Source organism: Saimiri boliviensis, chromosome 17, assembly GCF_048565385.1.
Source record: "Saimiri boliviensis isolate mSaiBol1 chromosome 17, mSaiBol1.pri, whole genome shotgun sequence".
NCBI classification, from domain to species: domain Eukaryota; kingdom Metazoa; phylum Chordata; class Mammalia; order Primates; family Cebidae; genus Saimiri; species Saimiri boliviensis.
In genome coordinates, this window is record NC_133465.1 from 53,486,797 (window position 1) to 53,511,035 (window position 24,239).

The 24,239-nt window shown below is 37.8% G+C and overlaps 1 protein-coding gene and 1 pseudogene across 9 annotated transcripts in view; both read left to right on the forward strand.

The window, feature by feature from the left end:
* The window catches only part of TANC2 (tetratricopeptide repeat, ankyrin repeat and coiled-coil containing 2), a 442,578-nt gene that overhangs the window by 214,394 nt on the left and 203,945 nt on the right, over positions 1–24,239 (forward strand). The gene's annotated exons all lie outside the window — the stretch shown is intronic.
* On the forward strand, positions 19,475–21,300 carry LOC120366836 (dnaJ homolog subfamily B member 6-like; annotated as a pseudogene).

The window sequence follows — 24,239 nt, forward strand, 5'->3', positions numbered from 1 at the left end:
TGAATTCCTTGAAATTGAATTGATAGAAATCAGGATTATTCAAAATCTTAAATCTTTGTATTACTAGATTTCCTTCTGGTACATTTGTTCCAGAAATGTATCAAAATATTTTCCTTAGAACCTTCACCAATACTACATATTTTTGATGAGTATTGCTTTTGGCTGTGTGTGTGTGTGTGTGTATGTGTGTGTGTGTGTGTGTGTCTTCACAGCTTCTTCAGAAGGCTTTTCTATCACTTTAACTCTCAGTGGTCGTCCTCAAATATTTGTAGCTTGTAAAGTCTGTCTTATATGGAAAAGCATACTTGATTTTGTTTACATGTTAACTGTGTCTCCTCACCCAGATGTATTATGACTGAAAAGGATGTAGAGGAGTGGTAAGTCTTGCCGAACTAGAAAGGATGGATAGGCTTGCCTGGTACCTGACAGTGCAGTTGAAGCCTCATCTTTTAACGAGCTTTCTCAAAACACAGAAGTTTTCTTCTTAACAATTGTGAAATAAAATGTAGAGCAGCCTAAGCAACATGACAAAACCCCATCTCTACTAAAAATACAAAAAAATAGCTAGACTTGGTGGTATTCATCCATGGTCCCAGCTACTCAGCGGGCAGAGGTGGGAGGATCGCTTGAACCTGGGAGGCAGAGGTTACAGTGAACTGAGATCAAACCACTGCACTCCAACCTGAGTGACAAAATGAGACCCTGTCTCAAAAAAAAAAAAAAAAAAAACAAATAAATAGAATGTATGTATCATAAATTACAAAGTAGATTCCATCTACTCTCAACAGTTTTGTGATTTTCCATTTGTTGGAGTCACTTTCTTCCTTCTACCTTGCTAAATCTAATGCTTGTTTTCAGTTCTCATTTTATTTAATTTACCTGCAACTCCCTCTTCCCCAAAACAGTTATTCTGTGACCTCCAAATTCTCACATTATTCTTGTTTTCTTCCTAATTCTCGGGCATCATTTTCATAGTCTATTTTGCTACTTCCTTTTCCTTTCCCACTTCCAAAAGTTGGAATATTCTAAGGCCTGGTCCATAGGTATCTTCTCTCTGCTCACTTTCTTGGTATTCTCATTCAGGCCCACATCTTTTAAGGGCATATGTATATTGATGACTCTGTTGTCATCACCACATTTACCCTGATGGCCTCTAAGACTCTACTCAAGTGTACATCTACTGGTTAGCAGGTGCCCATGCTGTCCTAGTTGTTAAATATTTTTAATACTAGCCCTACGCTGCTCCCTTGCCTTTTTTTAGATCTTTGCTAAAATGTCACCTTTTCATTTAGACTTTGCATTGACACTATTAAAATTGCAACCTGGAGGTTACTGACAATCTTGACAGGCCACTTTGTTAGAATCATGATGGCAGAAGTTTGATTGCAGGCTGGGTGCAGTGGTTCATGCTTATAATTGCAGCACTTTAGGAGGCTGAGATGGGAGGATCACTTGAGGCCAGGAGCTGGAGACAAGTGTAGGTAATATAGCAAGACCTTATCTCTACAAAATAATAATAAAAAGCCAGGTGTGGTGGCATGGCTTCCAAGTAGTTCCAGCTACTTGGAAGGCTGAAGTGGGAGGATCGCTTGAACCCATGAGTTTGAGGCTGCACTGAACTATGATTGTGTCACTGCACTATAGCCTGAGTGACAGCACGAGACCCTGTCTGAAAAAAAATTTGATTGCAGAGGGTTTAAAAGTGAGTGGGAAATAGGAATTGTAATCAGTGAGTATAAACTGCTCTTTCAAAGAATTCTGTGATGAAAGGGAACAGCAGTAGGAACGTAGCTATAGGAGACTGAGAAACAAGGAATTTCTAAAATAGAATAAATTTCAGTTTATTTAAAATAAACTAGAATGCTGTACTCTGATAGAGGAAATTGATGATGCAGAAGAAAGGCGACAAATGCTGAAATAATACACTTGAACAGATGACAAATGAGATAGAAAGCAAAGTGAAGAGATTGGCTATGGAAAGGAGTAAAGTAACTAGAAAAAAAAAGGCTATTTTATGGGAACAGGTTCAGGTACATAGGTAGCTTTGATGACATTAGCTTGTAGAAAGCCTCTTCTGGGGGCCGGGTATGGTGGCTCACACCTGTAATCCCAGCACTTTGGGAAGCTGAGGTGGGTGGATCACAAGGTCAGAGTTTAAGACCAGCCTGGCCAAAATGGTAAAACCCTGTCTCTAAAAATATTAAAAAAGAAAAAAAATTAGCTGGGCACACCGGTACACGCCTGTAGTCCCATCTACTTAGGAAACTGAGGCAGGAGAATCACTTGAATCCAGGAATCGGAGGTTGCAGCGAACCAGGATCATGCCACTGCACTCCAGGCTGGGTGACAGAGTGAGACTGTCTCAAAAAAAAAGACTCTTCTGATTGTTTTTATTTTCTAAATTAAATGAAGAGTGATGAAAGTGAGGATGAGAAAAAAAATGTTGAGGTTTGAAGAGAGAGAAGAAGGTATGGAATTGTATTCCAAGAGAGTGAATAGATTAGGAAAATGTAGGATTGCTGGTCATTACTAATGTCCCACTTAACATTATCGGTCATTAATTTAATGAGGGACTTGTTACCAAACATATTTACTTTGTACTGGAACTCTGTACTGGAGATACACATTAGGTGAAGAATAGGACCTTAACCAGAGTTGGGGCTGGACCAGATTGGAATGATAAGATTAAAGAGGATCAAGGGAGTTGAGAGTGTTTGCAAAGGAATGATTATGGTGATGACTGTGAAATCTAAGCCAAGCAGGAGAGAAAATGATAACATGAGGGTTGAAGGACAGTGATCTTGTGGTAAATTCAGTGGGCTTTACGTACCAATAGGATCAAAGAAATTAGCTAGAAATAACAGAAGTGGTTGTAAGAGGCATTTGAGATTAAGGTTATGGACAGTTTATAGTCATTAGTAAGGACAATGTTAAGAGTATAACCATGGGAGTGGGTGACTGAAAGAGGATTGGGGAACGAGATCACTAGAGGTGAGGAGGTCAACAAGCTGAGAGGCCAGAAGATCATCTTTGTGAACATTGAAAATTATTGCAGTAGTGTTGGAGAGCAGCAGAGTAAACCAATAGCTGTAATCTTCAAAGAATGAGTGGTATGACCTAAAGTTAAACTACAAGGAGGAAAGGCAGTGATTGGTACAGTTTGATGACGTAGGATTTTAAGCTAGAGTATAGAGAAGAAAGTAGCTTACTGTATGCTATTTTATATCTCTAATCTTTACCACTACCTTTTATTCTGATATTTTCCTTCTTTGAAACATGTTCCAATTTTTGCTGGTTGCTATTATTTCCTAGTTTAGAACTTACCTATTTAATATTTGTTGAGGACTGTAATGGTGGACATTGGTCTGAACACAAGGGATGCAGTGATGAAAAAGCTGAACAGAATCCTGTGTTCATAGACCTTGTAGTTTAGCATAGCTCATTTAGCACAAGCTAAATCTCAGTTCCCTGGATCTTAGTTTAGGAAATCCTATTCTAAGGATATCTGTCCTAAATCAGTAAATATAGTACAAGATAGTAACTGGGTATAGTAATTTTCTGTAATGTATATCATATATGTTTGTTTGTTTGTTTTTTAGCATAAATACATTTGGCTTTTTAAAGACTGGCTACATATTGATGAGAATAATAATGTTATACTTTGAAAAATAGTAGTAGTAGAGAAAGATACAGTACAAATGGGTGGTAAGTTACTTTTGTTCTCTGTTCTTCCTTTCTGTGTTAATCAAGAAAAACAAATCAGTACTAGGAGATAAATCAGTAAATCTTAGCTGCAGCATCAGCTGCTTTTTTGTTTGTTTGTTTTGAGACGGTATCTCATTCTGTTGCCAGCCTGGAGTGCAGTGTCGCGATCTCAGCTCACTGCAACCTCCACCTCTGAACCTCCCAGGTTCAAGTGATTCTCCTGCCTCAGCCTCTGGAGTAGCTGGAACTGCAGGCATGCGTCACCACACCCAGCTAATTTTTGTATTCTTAGTAGAGATAGGGTTTCATCATGCTGGCCGGGATGTTCTCCATCTCCTGACCTCATGATCTGCCTGCCTCAGCCTCCCAAAGCCCTGGGATTACGGGCCTGAGCTACCGCACCGGACCCATTTTTTTTTTTTTTAAAGAGACAGGATATTGCTGTCTTGGTCAGGCTGGAGTATAGCGGTGTGATCATAGCTCACTGCAGCCTCAACCTCCTGAAGCCTCAACCTCCTGCAACCTCGACCTCCTGGGTTCAAGTGACCCTCCCACCTCAGCCTCCGAAAACACTGGGATTACAGGTGTGAGCCACTGTGCCTAGCCATCATCAAAATCTTAATATGGCACCATGAAAGATTTTTGTAAACCTGGACCTCATGAAAGTGGCATGAATTATATTACATAGTTATTTTTAGAGAATATACTTTTATATAAAAGCCAAAACACATCACAGTAAATATAAATATAGGGGAAACGGAAGCTATAATCACATTAACTATAAGTTTTAAATGAAGCAATGAATGTGTTGGGGTTCTTGGAGAAACAGAAGCAATAGGTTATAGATATAGATAGATAGAAAGAAATTTATTATGAGGGATTGTCTCAGGCAATTATGAAGGCCAAAAAGCTCCATGAACTGCCACCTGCACCCTGAAAGCCCAGGAAAGCTGGTGATACAGTTTTAGTCCAAACCCAAAGGCTTGAGAACCATGGTGTAAGTTTCAGTCTGAATCCAGAGACCTGAGAACCAGGAGCAAGAGAAGATGAATGTCACAGCTCAATTCAAGCAGAGAAAGCAAATTCATCCTTCCTCTATTTTTTTCTTCTATTCAGACCCTCAGCAGATTGGACAGTATGCATTCACATTGGTGAAGACAGTTTTCTTTACTCGGTCTAACAACTTAAATGCTAATCTCTTTTAGAAACACCCTCATGCACACAACCAGAAATACTGTTTTACTGACTGTCTGGGCATTCCTTAGCCCAGTCAGGTTGACAAATTAACCTTCAAAATGCACTGTCTGGCCAGGTGCAGTGGCTCACACTGGTAATATCAACACTTTGAGAGGCTGAGTTGAGAGAATTGCTTGAGACCAGTAGTTTTGAGTCCAGCCTGGGCAACATAGCGAGACCCCCATCTCTTTAAAAAAAAAAAAAAAAAAAAAAAAACATTAAAAATTAGCTGGGCATGGTGGCTGTAGTCTGAGCTGCCTAGAGGCTGAGGCAGGAGGAACACTTGAGCCCAGGAGTTAGAAACTGAAGTGAGCTATGATAACGCCTAGGTAATTACATCATATTATTTATTGTGCAACTTCTAAAAACATCCCAGATTTGGAAACCAACAAAGAATAATAAATTTGTCATTTAGATAAACACAACTTTTGACAATAGGATACTACTTTCCTTACTCTGATCAGCATATCAATGCCTTGCTTTCCACATTTGAATGAATTGTGCTATTGATGAGGAAATACAGGCCAATAAAGGAATAATATGGAAATATAATGTGGCAGAAGTAGTGGATCTTTACCATATTTTGTATCTCAAATATGTCTGTTCAAAGCAAATAGTAGAAATCTCAGTTTAGAAGCCAAAGGAACATTTCAATAAGAAGTATCAGTCTTAGAGATTTTAGTCAAGCATTGAAGGTTCTTGAGCTGGTCAGGTATTGCATTCCGTTTAAGCCAAGTAGTCATCATCATACATTAATGTGCAAGTAGTACCTCTTGTATAGTGGGGACAATTATGCAGGCCAGGAAGCACTAGTGCAAGAGTTGCTAAACAGTGAATACTTTCCACCTCTGTGTATCCTGTCTCTACAGTGATTCGACTTTCCAATGGGAGAGAATCAGAAGGGTGGGAAGTTGTAATGGAAGATTATAGTGTAAGCATTTAAAAGCCTATTCCCCTACCAAAGTGCCAAACTAATGAATTCTTTAATGCGAAAGGAAGAGTTTGTAATTTCATAAAAATTGTATTCCTAGATGGCAAGAGGGAGAACTGTGTGTGTGTGTGTGTGTGTGTGTGTGTGTGTGTGTGTGTGTGTGTGTGTGTTTGAGAGAGAGAGAGAGAGAGAGAGAGATTGGAGGACTCTTCCATTTATCTGTGTATGTCTCAGTTATATAGGATTATTAAGTAGACAAATTTACTTTCCAATTTTTGGAAGCAAATGTCTTAAGGAGCAAAGAAAAATACTTAGAAAAACACTTAATCATGGAAACTGAGATATCTGTAAAACTTATTTTATTAGCTTCTGCTAGGAGTCCTGAACTCTAAAAGAAAGCTCAGAGAAGTTAAGATTCTAACTGCAAAAGAAAATGATTAAAACTGCTTTAGATTTGAATGTGGAGCTCAGAGTTGAGAATATTAGAAATTGTCCCTTTGGTTGAATTTCTCATTAATGAAGAAGAACCCTATAAGAAATCAAAGCTGGCATCTTTAGGTATACCACTTCTACCCATAACAGTGTTAGACCTCCACAGCCCCATGCAGATGGTTACAAAAGCTTCTTTTCTCATCAGATACATACATATGGGGAATGTTTGAGATGTAAGGGTTTAGCTGAAACATAGATTTTATGGGTTGCAGTGGAGCTGAGAATGATGTCCAGAAGCACTACTGGCAGGTCTGCATTGCAGTTAAGGGGATAGGAATAGAAAGAGAAAAAAAAAAGCGACAGAAGCTTGGGTGAGTGGAGAGAATACAAGAAGGAAGGAATGGGAAAAGAATTATGAATGAAAAAAGAAAGCATTCTGGTAGTGGGAATTCCAGTGCCATTCACTGAAGCTATGCCATAGATGTAATTCTTGTGTACCCAGTAAAATTCAAAATCCATTCATTAATGATTAGAAACTAACTTTGACCTAAATCTGAACTCCATATATTTGTATAAGCTACTTAAACTCACTTAGTCTTAGGTTCCTCATCTGTGAAATAGAGGTAATAATACCTACCTCATAGTATTGTCATGAGAATTAAAAATTACCTAAGTAAAAGGCTTAGCACATAGTAAATACTCAAAAATGATAATATAATGAAAAAACTGTAATTGTATGTTCTACAGGTGTAAAATTTCAGAAAATGTGGTTGGGTTGATGGCATTTCCATGACAATGTTTATTAATGGGTATGGTGAATGTTGTTTTCTAACTTGGTTTATTTCATTTTTAAACTGGCTTACTTAATTTTTGCTTATCTTTAGTCCAGTGGTTCTTAATTTTTATGGTCACATACCCATTTAAAAAACTGATGAAATGTATTAATTACCTCTGTAGAAAACTGTATTTACATACAAAATTTTGCCTAGGTTTCCAAAAAAAATTAATATAACATTTAGGTTTGTTTGCCCACTGTAATAGCTTTATGTGAAAACTAGTCTGAACAAATCAAAATTAATAAGAATCAAAGATTAGAGTGTTCAGGCCTGGCGCAGTGGCTCACACCTGTAATCCCAGCTATTCAGGAGGCTGAGGCAGGAGAATTGCTTCAATCTAGGAGGAAGAGGTTACAGTGAGCCGAGATCACACCATTGCCCTCCAGCCTGGGTGACAGAGTGAGACTCTGTCTCAAAAAAAAAAAAAAAAAGATCTAGAATGTTCTCACCAAGTTGCATTATTACTAATTCCCATTCTGTACCCAAAGCCAGGCATCTGAATACTCCTTTCTACAAGTAGAGAAATTCTCTTAAAATTGGTTCATTAACTTATGCCCTAGGTGAGTTACTTTTTAAAAGGCAGTAGTAGCTGGTCAGGCACGATGGCCCATGCCTGTAATTCCAGTACTTTGGGAGGCCAAGGTGGGAGGGTTGTTTGTGGCCAGGAGTTTGAGACCAGCTTAGGCAACATAGTGAGACTCAAATATCTTCAAAAAGAAAAAAGAAGACAGTAGTTTAGGAGGAGAGGTGGAGGGGATAAGAAAGGGTAAGTAGAGAAACACATACTTTTCAAGAGATGAGGCTCTATTATTTCATATAATTTTGTGCGGCTTCCCTAATTAGGCATTATTTTTCCTCAGTTGCATGTTAATAATGACTTGTGTCATTGATAGCTCTATATGGATCTAGTTTTTCCACCTACTTGCAAGGGACCATTCTTCCTACTTTCCTGTCCTCTGGACCCTCCGCAGTGAGAGATACGAAACTATGAAAAACATCTCAGACCACCATCTTAACCTCCAACTTATATTTAATTTTAAAACAAATTATTGTAGAGAATTTATCCAAAAACTGGTAAGCCAGCACATATTTAAGGATTAGAATGCCTTCAGGATGTATTCATACTCTCCAGTTCAACATATGCTTTATCATGTCCTATAACCATTTCCCCTAGCCATGTAAGATATATTAAAATTGCTGTGTCCTGAAGAGACATTTAAGTTTGTAACCTTTGCCATGGTTTAATGGGAGTCCTTACTTTTTTAAGAAGGTGACAAGGAAGGATTGGAGAATGGGAGAATGAAAATATCCCTTACTCACTCATTGTTAAAACATACGGTTTCAAAGGATTTGCAGACTTCCCAAATAGCATTTATCAGAGGGTCTCAGACCAAGAGCTCTTGTTTTAGATCATTTATTAGGTTGGACATATATGCTACTGTTTGGAATATTGTTTGTTCTTAGCTATTATGGTTTAGCTATACCTGGAGGAATCATTATAAAATGTAAAGTTACTTTGAAAAGGAAAGAAGGTAGTTTCCTCAACCAGTTGGGGAAACAGTTATCAAATGACTCCTGTTCCTGTAATTCTTCCTTTGCTCTCCCCTTCCTCCATTTCCACCACTCATCCTCCCATAGACTCTAACCCTTTTACACCTTATTTTTATAGTATTAAGAATTACCTTGTAAGATTAGCTATAGTCCTCTAATCCTCACCTTTACTATTTCCATTGCCTATTACTTAGGTTAGTTCTTTTGTATTTTCATGCCCCTAATTATTGGTGTTTGCCTGATTCAGTATTTGGAAGTATTTGCAGAAATTATCTGAAGCTAGGATGATGATTTTTTTCTGTCTCTTCAGCTGGTCAGTCATTTCTCCCTGGTTAACGGAGGCTTTCCAATGTTGAAGTGGCTCTCTCTAGTACCTCCCCATTCTGGATTCTGTCTTCTCCTTGATACTGTCTTGGTAATTCGCCGCCATTGGGTCAGTTCTTTAATGCTTTAAGAATTTTAAAAATGGCTGGCGGCAGTGGCTCATGCCTCTAATCCCAGCACTTTGGGAGGCTGAGGCAGGCGGATCACGAGGTCAGGAGATTGAGACCATCCTGGCCAACGTGGCGAAACCCCCTCTCTACTAAAAATACAAAAATTAGCTAAGTGTCGTGGCGCACGCCTGTAATCCCACCTGCTTGGGAGGCTGAGGCAGGAAAATCACTTGAACCTGGAAGGTGGAGATTGCAGTGAGCTGAGATCCCACCACTGTACTCCAGACCAGCAACAGAGCAAGACTCCATCTCAAAAAAAAGAGAGAATTTAAAAATTTTATTTTTTTTTAGTTGTTATCAGATCCTCAGATGGAAGGTCTTCAATTACTCCTGCCATTATTTCCTTTGGGGGAAAAATTCTAGCATTTGTATTTTTTTTTTTTTTAAGATGGAGTTTCACTGTTGTTACCCAGGCTGGAGCGCAATGGCGCGACCTCGGCTCACCACAACCGCCGCCTCCTGGGTTCAAGCAGTTCTCCTGCCTCAGCCTCCCGAGTAGCTGGGATTACAGGCGCGTGCCACCATGCCCAGCTAATCTTTCTGTATTTTTAGTAGAGACGGGGTTTCACCATGTTGACCAGGATGGTCTCGATCTATTGACCTCGTGATTCACCTGCCTTGGCCTCCCAAAGTGCTGGGATTATAGACATGAACCACCGCGCCTGGCCTTAGCATTTGTATTTTTAAATTGCACATGCATCCTAAAGTATGTAAAAGGAGCATCTTTATTTTTTCATTTTGTGCTTACAATGAAGCTAGACAGGTGTAGACTGTTCTTAAAAAGTCTTAGAATGCCACCTGTTTGGACACAGAATCCCCATTAAATTTTGGAGAATTCTGTATGTTAGGAAATCAAAATGGTATTATTAACCAGTTGATTACTTATAATATGAAGAAGTTCCCTTTTCAAGCAAGCTTCTAGAGTTGGACCACAAGATCCATCTCTGAGCAAACTGTCTTATTTGGACTTGGTACTAAATCTCAAAGGAATTAGAATTTTGCATCAAAATTTTGACAGGTTTTGCCTGTTGTGGTTATGGTACTACCCATGATATTGAATTGGAAAATGTGCCTTTCTGCTTCTGATCTCCATTTGGTATTACTCATTCTGTTGGCATTATATTGGGAATGGGGTGGGATAGAGCATATAGTCTACTTCATCCAGCCACAAATAAATGTATTTATTTTTTCTTTTCTTTTTATTTATTTATTTTTTTGAGACGGAGTCTTACTCCATTGCCCAGGCTGGAGTACAGTGGTGCAATCTCGGCTCACTGCAACCTTCACCTCCTGGGTTCAAGCAGTTTTCCTGCTTCAGCCTTCTGAGAAGCTGGGATTACTGGAACGTGCCACCAAACCCAGCTAATTTTTGTTTTTTTAGTAGAGATGGGGTTTTACCATGTTCACCAGGCTGGTCTTGAACTCCTGACCTCACGTAATTCACCCACTTCAGCCTCCCAAAGTGTTGGGATTACAGGCATGAGCCACCGCACCCAGCCCCAGATGTATTTCATAGATCATTGAAGTAGGTTCAGCGTTATTGTTTTTTACTTTTATATTACTGTCTACAGTAGTCATAGTAGTTAAATTATAATTCTGAAAGGTGAAGCTGATTTTTATATTGCTGCTAGAAAAAAATTAATAGGAATAAGAGTTATTATGTAAAACAATTGGAGAATTTCTTTAAGTGTTTGAAGAGGATTATGAGCCACAAGCTTAATACAGTCTAGATTTCTATTTCTTGGCTCTGGTGAAAACCGATTTTAAAAGGAATGTTGTTATCTGATGAAAAGAATGTTATCTGATGATGAATGTTTTATTAAAACATTGAGTATCAAAAGGCACGTAATACCTTTTTGTATTATAACACAAGATGTCTAATATATACATATTAAAGACTTACTGTTCTGTTAATCCTTGTAAATCCTCTTTGGTACCGTGGAACAGAGGCTGCCCTTAAAATCTAAAGGTATTATTTATTTTACATAGTTTCTTTTACAAGTCTTAAAGTGAAAGAACATTAGTTAGAATTAATTTGTATAGAGGTAAAACTTTCATTACAATGAAGGGCATAAAATATGGATGTTATTTTCTGGTACCTTAGAGCAACAATATTTTATTTTCTTGGTTAAAATTTATCCTATACAATGAATTATCCAATACAATAAATACCTTATCTGGTCCCTAACCAAGTAACATTTTTTATAATGACACTGATGATATACTGGTTGCCCTACAGAGAATAAAGAACTAAACTACAGCTGAATCATCACAGCATTTTTCTTTTTCTTTTTGAGACAGAATTTAACTCTTGTCACTCAGGCTGGAGTGCAATGACACATTCTTGGCTCACTGCAACCTCCGTCTCTCAGGTTCAAGAGATTCTCCTGCCTCAGCCTCCGTAGTAGCTGGGATTACAGTCGCCCACCACCACGCCCGGCTATTTTTTTATTTTTATTTTTAGTAGAGACGGGGTTTCACCATGTTGGCCAGGCTGGTCTTGAACTCTTTGAACTCAGGTGATCCGCCCGCCTTTTCCTCCCAAAGTGCTGAGATTGTAGGTGTGAGCCACCACACCCAGCCATCACAGCGCTTTTCTAATGAAAACTTTTAATAACCACAGTCCCTCAGTCATTTCTTTTTAAACATCCAAACAAGAAAAAATAAACACTAAAATTTTGAAAATTGCCCATTTAAACAATGTATGCATCATCTCCGTTATGCTTGCTACTCTATCCATAGTGATGTAGTCACTGAAACATAGAAAGTGTTCACTGAATGTGTGCTGAATGAGTGAAATGAACCCAAGAACTCAGAGGAAGGAAAAACGAAAAAACTTAATATGTTATAAATATATATATAAATAACATCTTTTTACTAAGAATTTCTCTTTAGACTTAATTTACTACAAAAAGGCTCATAAGCCTGAACAACTACAACTATGACTTTTTAATCTGTGTTTATGACCTAATTTCACTAACTTGGGAGTTAGGAGGGTAGGGAGTGGTACATCTTTCAATGGTTTTTAATTTTTTATTCTTTTAAATTTCTGCTAAATTATCTTCTTCCATAGAAGGGAGGCTACATACGAGGTAAATTCCAATGGCATATCAGAAAGAAGGTACATAAAACTTTACTGGATCAGAATTCTGCCGTAACCACCACCTAAGGTCAGTCAGCTGTGAAAGAGAGGGAATAAATGTAATTAGAGAACATAATTGTCTATAAAACAAAGAATTTCAGGAAAATATCTATTGGCCAAATATAACACATTTATCCTCAAAAATCAAGGAAAAAGGAGAAATGCATGAAGTTTATCTTAACACTGTCCTTTGAGAGATGGGATATCCTCTGAGTGTGTAGACAGACAATGATCATATATAAAAACAGAACTCTGGCCTCCAGTCTGCAGCAGCCACCCAAGAAGCCAACCTGCTATCTACAGGTCAGACTACTCTCTCTAGCAGACAGTCTAAGAAGATAACAGTAACCCTTGTAACAATCATGACAAAATGGCCAGGGCTTGATTATTAACTGACGACCTCTAATTTTTGCCCTTGCTTCCAACTTAGGCCCAACTGGAGAAGGTCAAGTATGCACCCCTAATCAATCACGTAGTATGCCCTGTTTCTAGATAACTAACCTGTAGCTTCTCCAATCCAGGTACTTCCACTTAGGGCATATCTGAAGTTTTTCCTTTTTTCTACTATAAAACTTTCCCATTCCTGTGCCTGCCTTTGAGTCTCTGCCAAATACCAGTGAAGGTGGCTGACTCCCTTGCTATAGCAAACTCTGAATAAACAGGCTTTTCTTGTTATCATTTGCATGGCCTTCACTTCATGCTTTTTTCACGTAATTACAGTATTCTAAGAACATGTATTACTTTCATACTTGAACATACATCCATACACACACAAAAGAAATTTTTTTTATAATACTCAGGCTTACACATATAAAAAAATTAAGTGGTGTAACTGGCTTCCTTATGCTTTATGAGAACAATAGCATAGCACTGATGATAGTAAAAATGACAAGAACAGTATTCACCTGGAACATTTTAGCTGCTGTAATTCCCCTCTACAAGTTATTTATTTTACTGGCCTGGGTTGATTAACACTTTTATCTTAGCATCCTCCCCTACAGCCACTTTGTGCCATTCTCTTTTGTTGATACCTTATGACCTTCATGACAGCTGCCATGCTGTCACTGCCAGTGACACAGGCAGATTTTGACACGACTTTGCCATCTATTAATGTCTTGGTGATGCATCACTTTTCACATTAATTGATTTGACTTAGTCATCTCGTGGCAGTAAAGATATGCAGGATGAGGTAAAGCCCTTCTCTAGTCTATCATGCTTAGAGCTTTTCTCAGATTTCTAAGCTACAATTAGCTTACTCTTTGAGTTCTTTACAGTAGTACCCCTAGTTTTACAGCTCTTTTGTTACCCTCGTTTTCTTAAAACCTTATGCTATCTCCACTCTACTTACCTTTATCCCCACCTGGAAAAACTTGAAATCTGTTTCCTGGAATTAAGTTGGAAAACACAGAGTTTCAAACTGTTGCCCCTCAAATTATTGTCCCTAGAAACATGAAAGAAAGTTTCTATGTACATTTAGGGACATACTTGAAGAATTTAGAACATAATCTTTGTCCATCTCCAAGAAACCTGATGCCAAAGCTAATTAATTCCTTAGCATCTCATCATTATTTCTCCCAAATTTGGTGTAAATAAAACCCCTGGTAACCTGCTTTGATATGTCAGTATTCCACAGTGAATGGAGATTCCCCTCTCCTACGCTTAACTACCTTTACATTTTATGAATATGTTTGTATATTAGCAAAGCAATATATAAGCACAAATACCTATAATATACATTTCTATGATAATTACATTTATATAAATTAATTACATGTATAAATGTTTTCAGAAGAGAAGGTCAATGAGGTCACTATGTAAAAGTGAATGATATTGCTATATTCTAGCAAAGAACAATTAGAAAATTAAATCCAAAAACAATTTAATTTACAACAGCATCCAATATCATAAAATTTTTAGAGAGAAATTTAACAAAATTTGAGCAAGACTTGTACACTAAAAACTGTAAATAAACATTGTTAAGACCAATTAAAGACAATCCAACAGATTTCTCATGTTTATGGATTGTGAGATCCAATATTGGTAAAAGAGCAGTTTCCCCAAATTGAGTGAACATAATCCAAAGAAAAAAATGTTTGTAGACATTTTCAAACTAATACGAAAATGCAAATGACCTGGAATATCCAAAGCTGTTTTTCAAAAGAATAACAAAGTCAAAAGCAATTTTACAAAAGAAAAAGTTAAAGGAGTTAAATTGTTTTTAAGAAGAAATAAAGTTGTTAGAAAAATTCAATCAAGAAATGAACATTGACCCTTATTTCATACCATACGTAACAGTTAAGATTTATCTGAGGCATATGGATTGTTTAAGCCTAGGAGTTCGTGACAGCCTTGGCAACCTAGCAAGATCCTGTCTCTACAAAAAAATTTAAAAATTAGCCAGGTGCGGTGCTGTGTGCCTGTAGTCTCAGCTGTTTAAGAGGCTGAGGCAAGAGAATTGCTGGACCCCAGGAGTCTGAGGCTGCAGTGAGCTATGATGGTGCCACTGCACTCTTGCCTGGGCAACAGAGTGAGACCCTGTCTCGATAAAATAAATAAATAAATAAATAAGATTTAGACCTTGGGGCAAGCAAAGATTTCTTGGATAGGACATGAGAAGTGTGAGTCATAAAAGAAAAATGTACAAAATTGGATTTCATCTAAATTTAAAAGTTTTGTTCTTCCAAATATGGTGTTTAGAAAATGGAAGTGGAGCTATAGGAGAAGATATCAACGTACATATATCTGACACCCTTGATCTTAAATAAACAAACGCTTACTGCTAATTAACACAAAGAGAACGGAATTTATTTATTTATTTATTTGGCTTGAAACAACCACCATTTTGACAGCTGAAGTTTTAAAATGGAGGAAATATTTGAACAGTTGTTCACAAAAGAAGTAAAAACGCTCAATAAACACAAGAAAAGATGTTCAACACCAGTATCAGAAGAACTGCAAAATAAGACCAGAATGAGCTACCACTGTGTATTTATTAGTATAACTAAAATTTAAAGGGCTCTCATTACCAAGTATTGGCAAGGATATGTAGCAAAAAGAACTGTCACGCACAGCCTGGGAGAGTATACAGTTACCAGTCACTTTGGAAACTGGAAATTTCTTATGAAGTTAAAATTTTAAACTTAGTAACTCAGGCACTAGGAAGTATGGAGCAGTGCCTTAAAACCCACTGCCCTGTGTGTGCACATAAGCTAGAGATGGTTGCTTTGATTCTTAAAAATTGGTGGGCATTGATTCTCACAGCCAGGAGCTCGGTTTTAGAAGGATGTGGAAGAGCTTCCGTGCTTTTTTCAACATTAATTGTGACAAATTGCAGCCTCTGCTTTTAGCAGCCACTCATTTTCTAACATTCCTTAGAAAAATGAAAAATTCAGGTAATCATTCAAGAACTAAGAAATGGAAATATTGCCAGGTTTGCTTTGGCAATTGGGTCAAGCTAATCATTGTTTTTATAACTCTGTTAAAGAGAAATAATGAGTTTCTTTATTTGATTAAATATGGCACAAATTTCTGAGTCTTGAAATAGATGAGAATAAGCAGTTTATAATCAACAAATCATAAAAGAAAATGTAAACAACCCAATGTGAAAATGTTAAAAGAATGCTGAGAATTAAGAGAGTCTGTGGAACTAGAGATAGTGTTTGAATATTATTTATGTGCAGCTTGCCATATTAGGAATACAGATTAGGAATCTGGATAAATTGGCTATTAGACATTCATTTCTTGACACAGTTTTAATCATTGTTAAAGTATCTTCTACTTAAGGTAGCCAATATGCTACCTTAAGTAGAAGATACTTTTTGCAAATGTTGTAACGTGTAAACCGTCTCTGGAGAATTGGCATCATCAAGAAAATAATGACAAAAATATATTTTTAGATATTCAGTACCTTCTTTTTTACAGCGTCTTCTTTCTTGGGGGCCTGTATTATATTTATCACAGAGTTTAATTTACTGGGATTTAATTAAACTTTTTAAAAATTACTTCCCCTGTGAGATTATAAACTCAAGAATAAGGGACTGTGCACATTGTATCATCAGATAATTCTGCTAGATGCTGTTAAAGATAAAAAATACATTAAGTATCTATTTAGACAATTTTTACTTAATAATCACAGTTTTCTTGGTAGGATGATGAAATGGTTAGGAACATAGGCTCAGGAACCAGATTGCCTGGGCTTAAATATTGCCTCTGTTACTTAACTACCTCTGTAACCATAGACAAGCAAGAACTTAATCTTTGTGTGCCTCACTTTCGCTATTTGTAAGATAAGGAATGTTGTGAAGATTAAATACATACAATGCATTTAGAAAAGTACAGTAATGTCTCAATAAGTTATTGTTATAATCATCATCACTACCACTATCAACATTTTTCCAGAAATAAACTTCAAGCACTGTTTTAAAATAATATGCTGCATTTAATCAGTTGTGATTGAGTCCTGTCATTTATGTTGAATTGGTAAGTCAAACAATTTGAGCCTATAAATTTTTCCCTCTGCTCTTTTTCTCTAACTCTACTATTGAATGTCACTCACCCATTAATTTCAAGTATACCCTCCTCTAAGAATCCTCTTCCATTTCTTTCCTCCCTCCACTCTCCCAAAATAAGTGTAATTGTTTCGTCTCTGTGCTCTTCCTAGCACTTCCTTTAATTTACAAAATATTTCTTGTAGGCTGAGTGTGGTGGCTCATAGCTGTAATCTCAGCACTTTGGGAGGTCAGTGGGAGAGGGTCACTTGAGCTCAGGAATTCAAGACCAGCCTGGGCAACACAGGGAGACTCCATCTCTTAAAAAAAGAAAAAAAAAAGCTGGGTTTGGTGGCACACGCCTGTGGTACCAGCTACTCAAGAGGCTGAAATGGGAAGATTGCTGGGGCCCACCTGGGAGTTTGAGGCTGATCATGCCACTGAACTCCAGCCTGGGTGACAAAGTGAGACCCTTTTTAAAGATAAACCCGGCTGGGTGCGGTGGCTCACGCCTGTAATCCTAGCACTTTGGGAGGCGGAGGTGGGTGGATCACCTGAGGTCAGGAGTTCAAGACCAGCCTGGCCATCATGGTGAAACCCCATCTTAAAAATAAAAATAAAAAATTAATAAATGTAAAAATAAATAAATAAATAAATAATGAAGATAAACCCAAGAAACAAAAATATTGGCTTCCCTCTATCCTTAATGGCATTGCTCCACTTAAGTTGGTAACTGATATGAGAAGAGTAGTCAAGTAAAGTTTGTGATTTGTTGGAAGAGTATTGAATATGTTTAACACCCAATGGGAAAACCTCATCTGAAAGCATGAGTATGAAGTGGAGAAAGAATAATCTTTTTTATCAAGTTTCCCTGAAGGCAGGCCCCAGAATGTAATTGGAAAGATCCATTTTAGTTAAGAAAAGGGACAATATTGCTCTTAAAAGTAGGGAAGGACGATAGAGTTGATGGGTTCAGGGGAAGTATCACTATTTAAACAGTATCGCTATTTAAAAGGAGGAATGATGTATAGGCAGGTTTATATGTTTATGCTATCAGGAAGCCGAGAAAATTTGTAGTCTTTCTGCCGCAACCTCCTCCAATCCATTACCCTCGCTATTACCAGAAGAACCTTTTTTATATTCAAATCTGGTTGTGTCCTTATCTAAAAAGTACTTACTTCATGCTTTCAGGAAATATTTCTTGAATGCCTCCAATGTGTTAGGCACTGAGAATATAGTAATAGAAAAAAGTAGGCAAGGGCCTGGCACAGTGGCTCACACCTGTAATCCCATCACTTTGGGAGGCTGAGGCGGATGAATCATCTGAGATCAGGAGTTCGAGACCAGCCTGGCCAACATGATGAAACCCCATCTCTACTAAATATACAAAAATTAGCCAGCCATGGTGGCAGGTGCCTGTAGTCCCAGCTACTAGGGAGGCTGAGGCAGGAGGATCGCTTGAACCTGGGAGGCAGAGGTTGCAGTGAGCCAGGATGCACCACTGCACTCTAGCCTGGGCAACAGAGTGAGACTTCATCTCAAGAAAAAAAAGAAAAGAGTAGGCATGGTGATTTCATTTAGTTCTGAATTAGAGGGACGTGTGTTTCTACTAAATTTACACTGTCACAGAGCTGCCTCTTCTTTGTGTTTACTCTTCTCAGTAGAGAGGAGGGAGAATAAATAAAGACACTCTTTATATAACTGCCCACGGTTTGTTAGTGGTAAATGTCTTTAATGGTCTTCTGATAATAACCTGAATTTACCCAGGGTTGATGTTGGTGGGGCTTCTGTCCTCTCGCTGTTGGTCCTCGCTCTGAAGTAGCTCACTGTAGGTTCAGTTGGCCTAGTGGAAGCTAGATGAACTTGAATGGAATAGACTACTGCCTACAGTCTCAACTTTGGGGCCTATAGGCACAGGTATGAACTTCTTTCTGGGCATGTTGAAAACCATGAACCAAATGAGAAAGGGAGAAAATTATATTGCCATTTCTACTGAAATAGAACATCTCAACAAGCCAGCAGGAAGAATGGTAGCCCCAGAGGTCTATTAAAAATGTAGTCTTTAAGGCCTTTTGTCCATTGCCCTGTGGGCCCTACTTGCCAATTCCAGGAAAACAGAAATTTCACTTGACACCTCTTACCACCTTAAATTCTGCCTTATCTGGTAATAATATTGCCTCTAGGAGTGGTCGAACCTCCAAGGACCATATTTAGCAGGTACAGCCCCCTCTCCAAGTGGACTCACCAGCATCTGTTAACCAGGAAAGCTGGAGAAATCTAAAGTTGCTGTTTCCCTTGCTCTTGGGTCCTCACTCTTCCCTGGTTAGACAGTGCGTTACAGAAAATGAAGTGTCAGTCCTGTTCTCATCTATCTTCAGCTTCCAATGTACTTGCCTAGTGTTGTTAGTATCCTTATTTTGACAGTTCTGTCCCTTCAGTGAGGTAGGTAGTAGGAGGAAGAGAAGTTGAGAACTTGTGTTCTGGCTGTCATTTCTGCAGAATCCCTAAATAGCAAATTTAAAACAAAGGTTTTCAAAGGAAAGCATGAGGTGCCACCACTAACACTAGCACTGCTGTACCAGAGCCATGCCCTGCCTCCCCTGCTTCCCAACACCACAGCTCACATCCTCCAGCCTGTTCCTACAATCTGTTGAAACTTTGTTGAATACCATGAAGTTCTAGGCATATAGACTTGCCTCACCCAAAGTTATTAAAGAGGCATATTAGGAACTGGTACCTAGGTGGCACCCAGATAAAAATCCTGAGAATAGAGATGAAACAGAAATTCAGACAAGTAGCTGAAGCAGATGAGATATTATCAGATGCTAAAAAATGGGACATCTATGACAAATATGGCAAAGAAATTGAATGGTGGAGGAGTTGGAAGTCATTTTGACAGTCCGTTTTAGTTTGGTTTCACATTCTTGTAACCCAGATGATGTCTTTAGGCAGTTTTTTGGTAGAAGGAACCCATTTTTATTCAACTTCTATGAAAATTCATTTAAGGACATTTTTCGGGAATCAGAGGGGTTCCTGAAGAAGCAGAAGCTGAGGAACAGTCGTTTTTTTCCACCGTGAGTGGATTTCCATCTTTTGGAAGTGGATTTTCTTCTTTTGATACAAGATTTGCTTCATTCAGTCATGAGGTCATGGAGGCCTCACTTCATTTCCTTCCACATCATTTGGTGGTAGTGCCATGGACAACTTCAAATTTGTATCAACTTCTGCCTAAAATAGTTGATGGCGGAAAATCACTACAAAGAGAATTGTTGAGAAGGGTCAAGAAAGAGCCAAAGTCCTTACCAATAAATGAGGAGGAGAAGCTGCTACACTTGCATAACAAGTAATTCAGCACACACATTTGAACAGAAATGTTTAACAAGGAACCATGGAGGATTAAAGAATGTTTCTTCGAAGATTTCAGATGAACTCGACTTTCATTATAATTGTACCTAATCTAGAGTATTTATAAACAGCTCACTGGAGTCCTTGTTTGTCTTAAACTTTTGAATTTATTGTTGACATCACATAATAGGACCTTTTTTTAAACTTTAAAATTGTAAATCTGTGTATGCACATTTGCTTTCATTATTAAATATACTCTTAATTGAACCTTGACTATTTTTTTCTGTATTTAGTAGGATAAGATATTAATGCATTCGTGGTAATACTTATCTGGTTTAATATAAATTAAGGATGTATTTTAGTTGTGAGTGAATGCTAGCAACTTAGTTTTGACAATTGTTTAATGTTAAGCTGAAATTTTAAAAGTAAAATTTGAGAGGGTCGAACATATTTGCCTACTGAGTATATTGCACGCTCAATATTCAAGGGTCCACTAACAGCCCAGACTCCAGCGCCGTGTCATATATACATGTGAGAAATCTGCACTTGTACTCCCTAAATATGTAAAATGTTTTAAAAATTGTAAGTAAATCTGGTAAGCTGGGTCTTTGTCATTTGTTTTTTTAAAAAAGAAATGCCAGCTGGGCTGGGTGGCTCATGCCTGTAATCCCAGCACTGTAGGAGGCCAAGGTGAGCAGATCACGATTTCAGGAGTTCGAGACCAGCCTGGCCAGCATGGTGAAACCCCATCTCTACTAAAAATACAAAAATTAGCCAGGCATGGTAGTGCACACCTGTAATCCTAGCTGCTCCAGAAGCTGAGGCAGGAGAATTGCTTGAATCCTGGAGCAGAGGTTGCAGTGAGCTGAGATTGCACCCCTGCACTCCAGCCTGGGCAACAAAGCAAGACTCCATCTCAGGGGAAAAAAAAAAATGTATTTGGTGCATTCTTTCCTAAGTGGGAAGAAATATATAAAAGTTTGTACTTGTTGAAGATCTATTTAAACCATAACATATTTCATATATAATTTCCTTGAAATCTCTTGATTTCTAAAATTTTTTTTTTTAAGATGGGAGTTTTAAATGAAAGCATCGAAGCATTTAAGAGTAGTAAGTTTCCTGATATTTAATTTGTATCCTTCATCTGAACAACTTAAATAGTATTTAAATAAATAGCTTAAATATATAGTGGTTTTTTTTTCATAATTTTAGACTTGTTTCTTAGAGTCAAAAAGCATAAACAAGTATTGTTGAGAATATTGTTTCATTCTTAAGGTCAATGTCCTAAGTCCTTAATACATTTTCCATAATTTTGCAAAAATTAAAATATAAATAAATACAGAAAAGAATCCAAATAATATGCCTTGCTATGAAAATTTATGAAGTGAACACATCTCAAATCAAGATATTGAATGTTTTCAGCAGTTCAGAAGCTTCCTTCATGCTTCCTCTGCATCATTATCCTTCCCCTACAAACATATGCAGACTGTTCTGTCATCAATTATTGTTTTACCAGTTTCTGAACGTTACATAAATGAAATCATTTAGTATGTATTATTATTATTATTATTTTAAGACTGAGTCTTGCTCTGTCGCTCAGGCTGGAGTGCAATGGCACGATCTCGGCTCACTGCAACCTCCACCTCCCAGGTTTGCAGCCCAGGCAAAAGAGCGGGTCCCCTGCAAAAAATTAAAAAATCAACTGACCATATTCTAAGAGTATATTTCTGGACTGTTTATTTCATTCATCTAGTCAGATACCAGTACCGTACTGCCTTGATTACTGTTGCATTGTAATAAATTTTGAAAATAGGAAATGTGAGTCTTCCAAATCTGTTTTTTTTAAAGGTTGTTTTATTAATTCTGGGCCCCTTATATTTCCATGTAATTTTTATGATCAGCTGGTCAATTTCTGCAAGATTAAGGGAAGAAGGAAAGGTAGCAAGTAAGCAAGCAACTGGAATTTTGATAAGGATTGTATTAAATTGGTAGATTGATATGGGGAGTATTGACATCATCACAAAAACCATGAACATGGAAAACCATAATCCCCTCCCAAAAAAAACCTAAAAGACTTGATACATACAATATGGATGAAACTCATTCTAAAATGTACATTGCCTCCAAAGACCAGACAATCTTTAAAATATGTCAAATAATTTTCTTAAATTTTTTTAAATCACTTTCTCTGTTCTTAAAAATTAAGAACCCAGTAACCCTGATGATTATGCACAGATTTATCTCTTAAGCTACCACTATTTCCATAAAAAACTTTCCCTTTTAGTTATCTTCTAATGGCCGTATTGTTAATTGTAATTGGGGGGAGAAAGGCCATCTTTATTCCACTGGCCGGCCTTTATTCTGCTGGTTAAGTCTTCATTTTGCAGGCAGAGAGGTTTTATCATAACAGTTACTTGCAAGTCAGAAAGTAATGAAACAAAAAGGGAAGAAAAATGGTAGTATTTAGGGAAGAATACAGAATCAATGTACACTAAGTAGGAAAAAATGAAAATGTGTGACCTTTGACATTTTAAGTATATTTTAAAGGAAATGGTTTGGAGGGAGGAATTTTTTGACCATATTTCAATATACAGTATTTGAATACACTATTATGTTAGTACAAAAGTAATTGTGGTTTTTGCCATTACCTTTAATGGTGCCATAACGGAAAAAACCTCAATTACTTTTGCTCCAACCTAATAAATTCCTACAAGTGAGAAGCTGTTTATCTGGTCCTACAGAGCAACTTCAAAATGTATTTCAGTTATTCCAACCTTTTAAAATTTATATTTTTAAAAATTTTTGAGACAAGCTCTTGCTCTGTCACCCAGACTGGAGTACAGTGACACAATCACAGCTGACTGCCACCTCAGCCTCCTGGGTTCAAGCAATTCTCCCACCTCAGCCTCCTAAGTAGCCAGGACCACAGGCGCATGCCACCACACCTAGCTAATTTTCATATTTTTTATAGAGTTGGGGTTTCACCCTGTTACTCAGGTTGGTCTTGAACTCCAGAGCTCAAGCGATCAACCTGCCTTGGCTGCCTAGGTGTCCCAAAGTGCTGGAATTTCAAACATGAGCCACTGCGCCTAGCCCCACCCTTTTTTGTTTTCAGAAGGAACTATTTTTAATTTATTTTAAAATAGGAAATGAAAATGAATTTGGGAAGAAGGTACTGACAGGGAAGTCTGTAATTTAGAAACTAGAAAGGAGGTGCCTCTGCTGTTTCTACTTTCTTCTACCAGGAATCCTAGAATACTTTAAGGAAGAGGAGACAGAGGCAGCCACTGGTATTCTAAGACTTAAGATGGATGGATTCACAATTAGGTCCCTGTCTGTTACTTGAGAATCCTCCACTGATTCATCTACTAGGCTTTTTATAATGTGTAAAATTTTACTCAAGGTCAACAAATAAGAAAAGGTCAAAACAAATGTAATTGCCAAAGATAGTTTTTTCATACCATAACCTGGTATCGGACTTCTTTCATTGTAAAGTGCATGACAAATAATGTCATATTAATGTCATCCTCAAATAATATTTTGAGATGAGGTAGGTAAATAGGAAGAGGAAAAGTAGATTTAGCAAGTTGTAAAAATACCAGTCAAACCAAATGAAAAGGACCTGGTGTGGTAGCAGTATCTAATATAGCCACCCACAGAAGAATTCTTTTTTTTTTTTTTTAAGACAGTTTCTTATTACCCAGGCTGGGGTGCAATGGCGCAGTCTCGGCTCACCGCAACCTCCGCCTCCTGGGTTCAGGCAATTCTTCTGCCTCAGCCTCCTGAGTAGCTGGGATTACAGGCACGCGCCACCATGCCCAGCTAATTTTTTGTATTTTTAGTAGAGACGAGGGTTCACCATGTTGACCAGGATGGTCTCGATCTCTTGACCTTGTGATCCACCCGCCTCAGCCTCCCAAAGTGCTGGGATTGCAAGTATGAGCCGCCGCGCCCGGCCGAGAAGAATTCTTGAACTTTTTTCTGCATTAGTAGTTGGAAGTACTGAAAGTAGTAATGTAGGAAGTGTTGCAATTATCTCTTAAGAACCTTTGTTTGATTACTTAATGTTTACAACGTGCT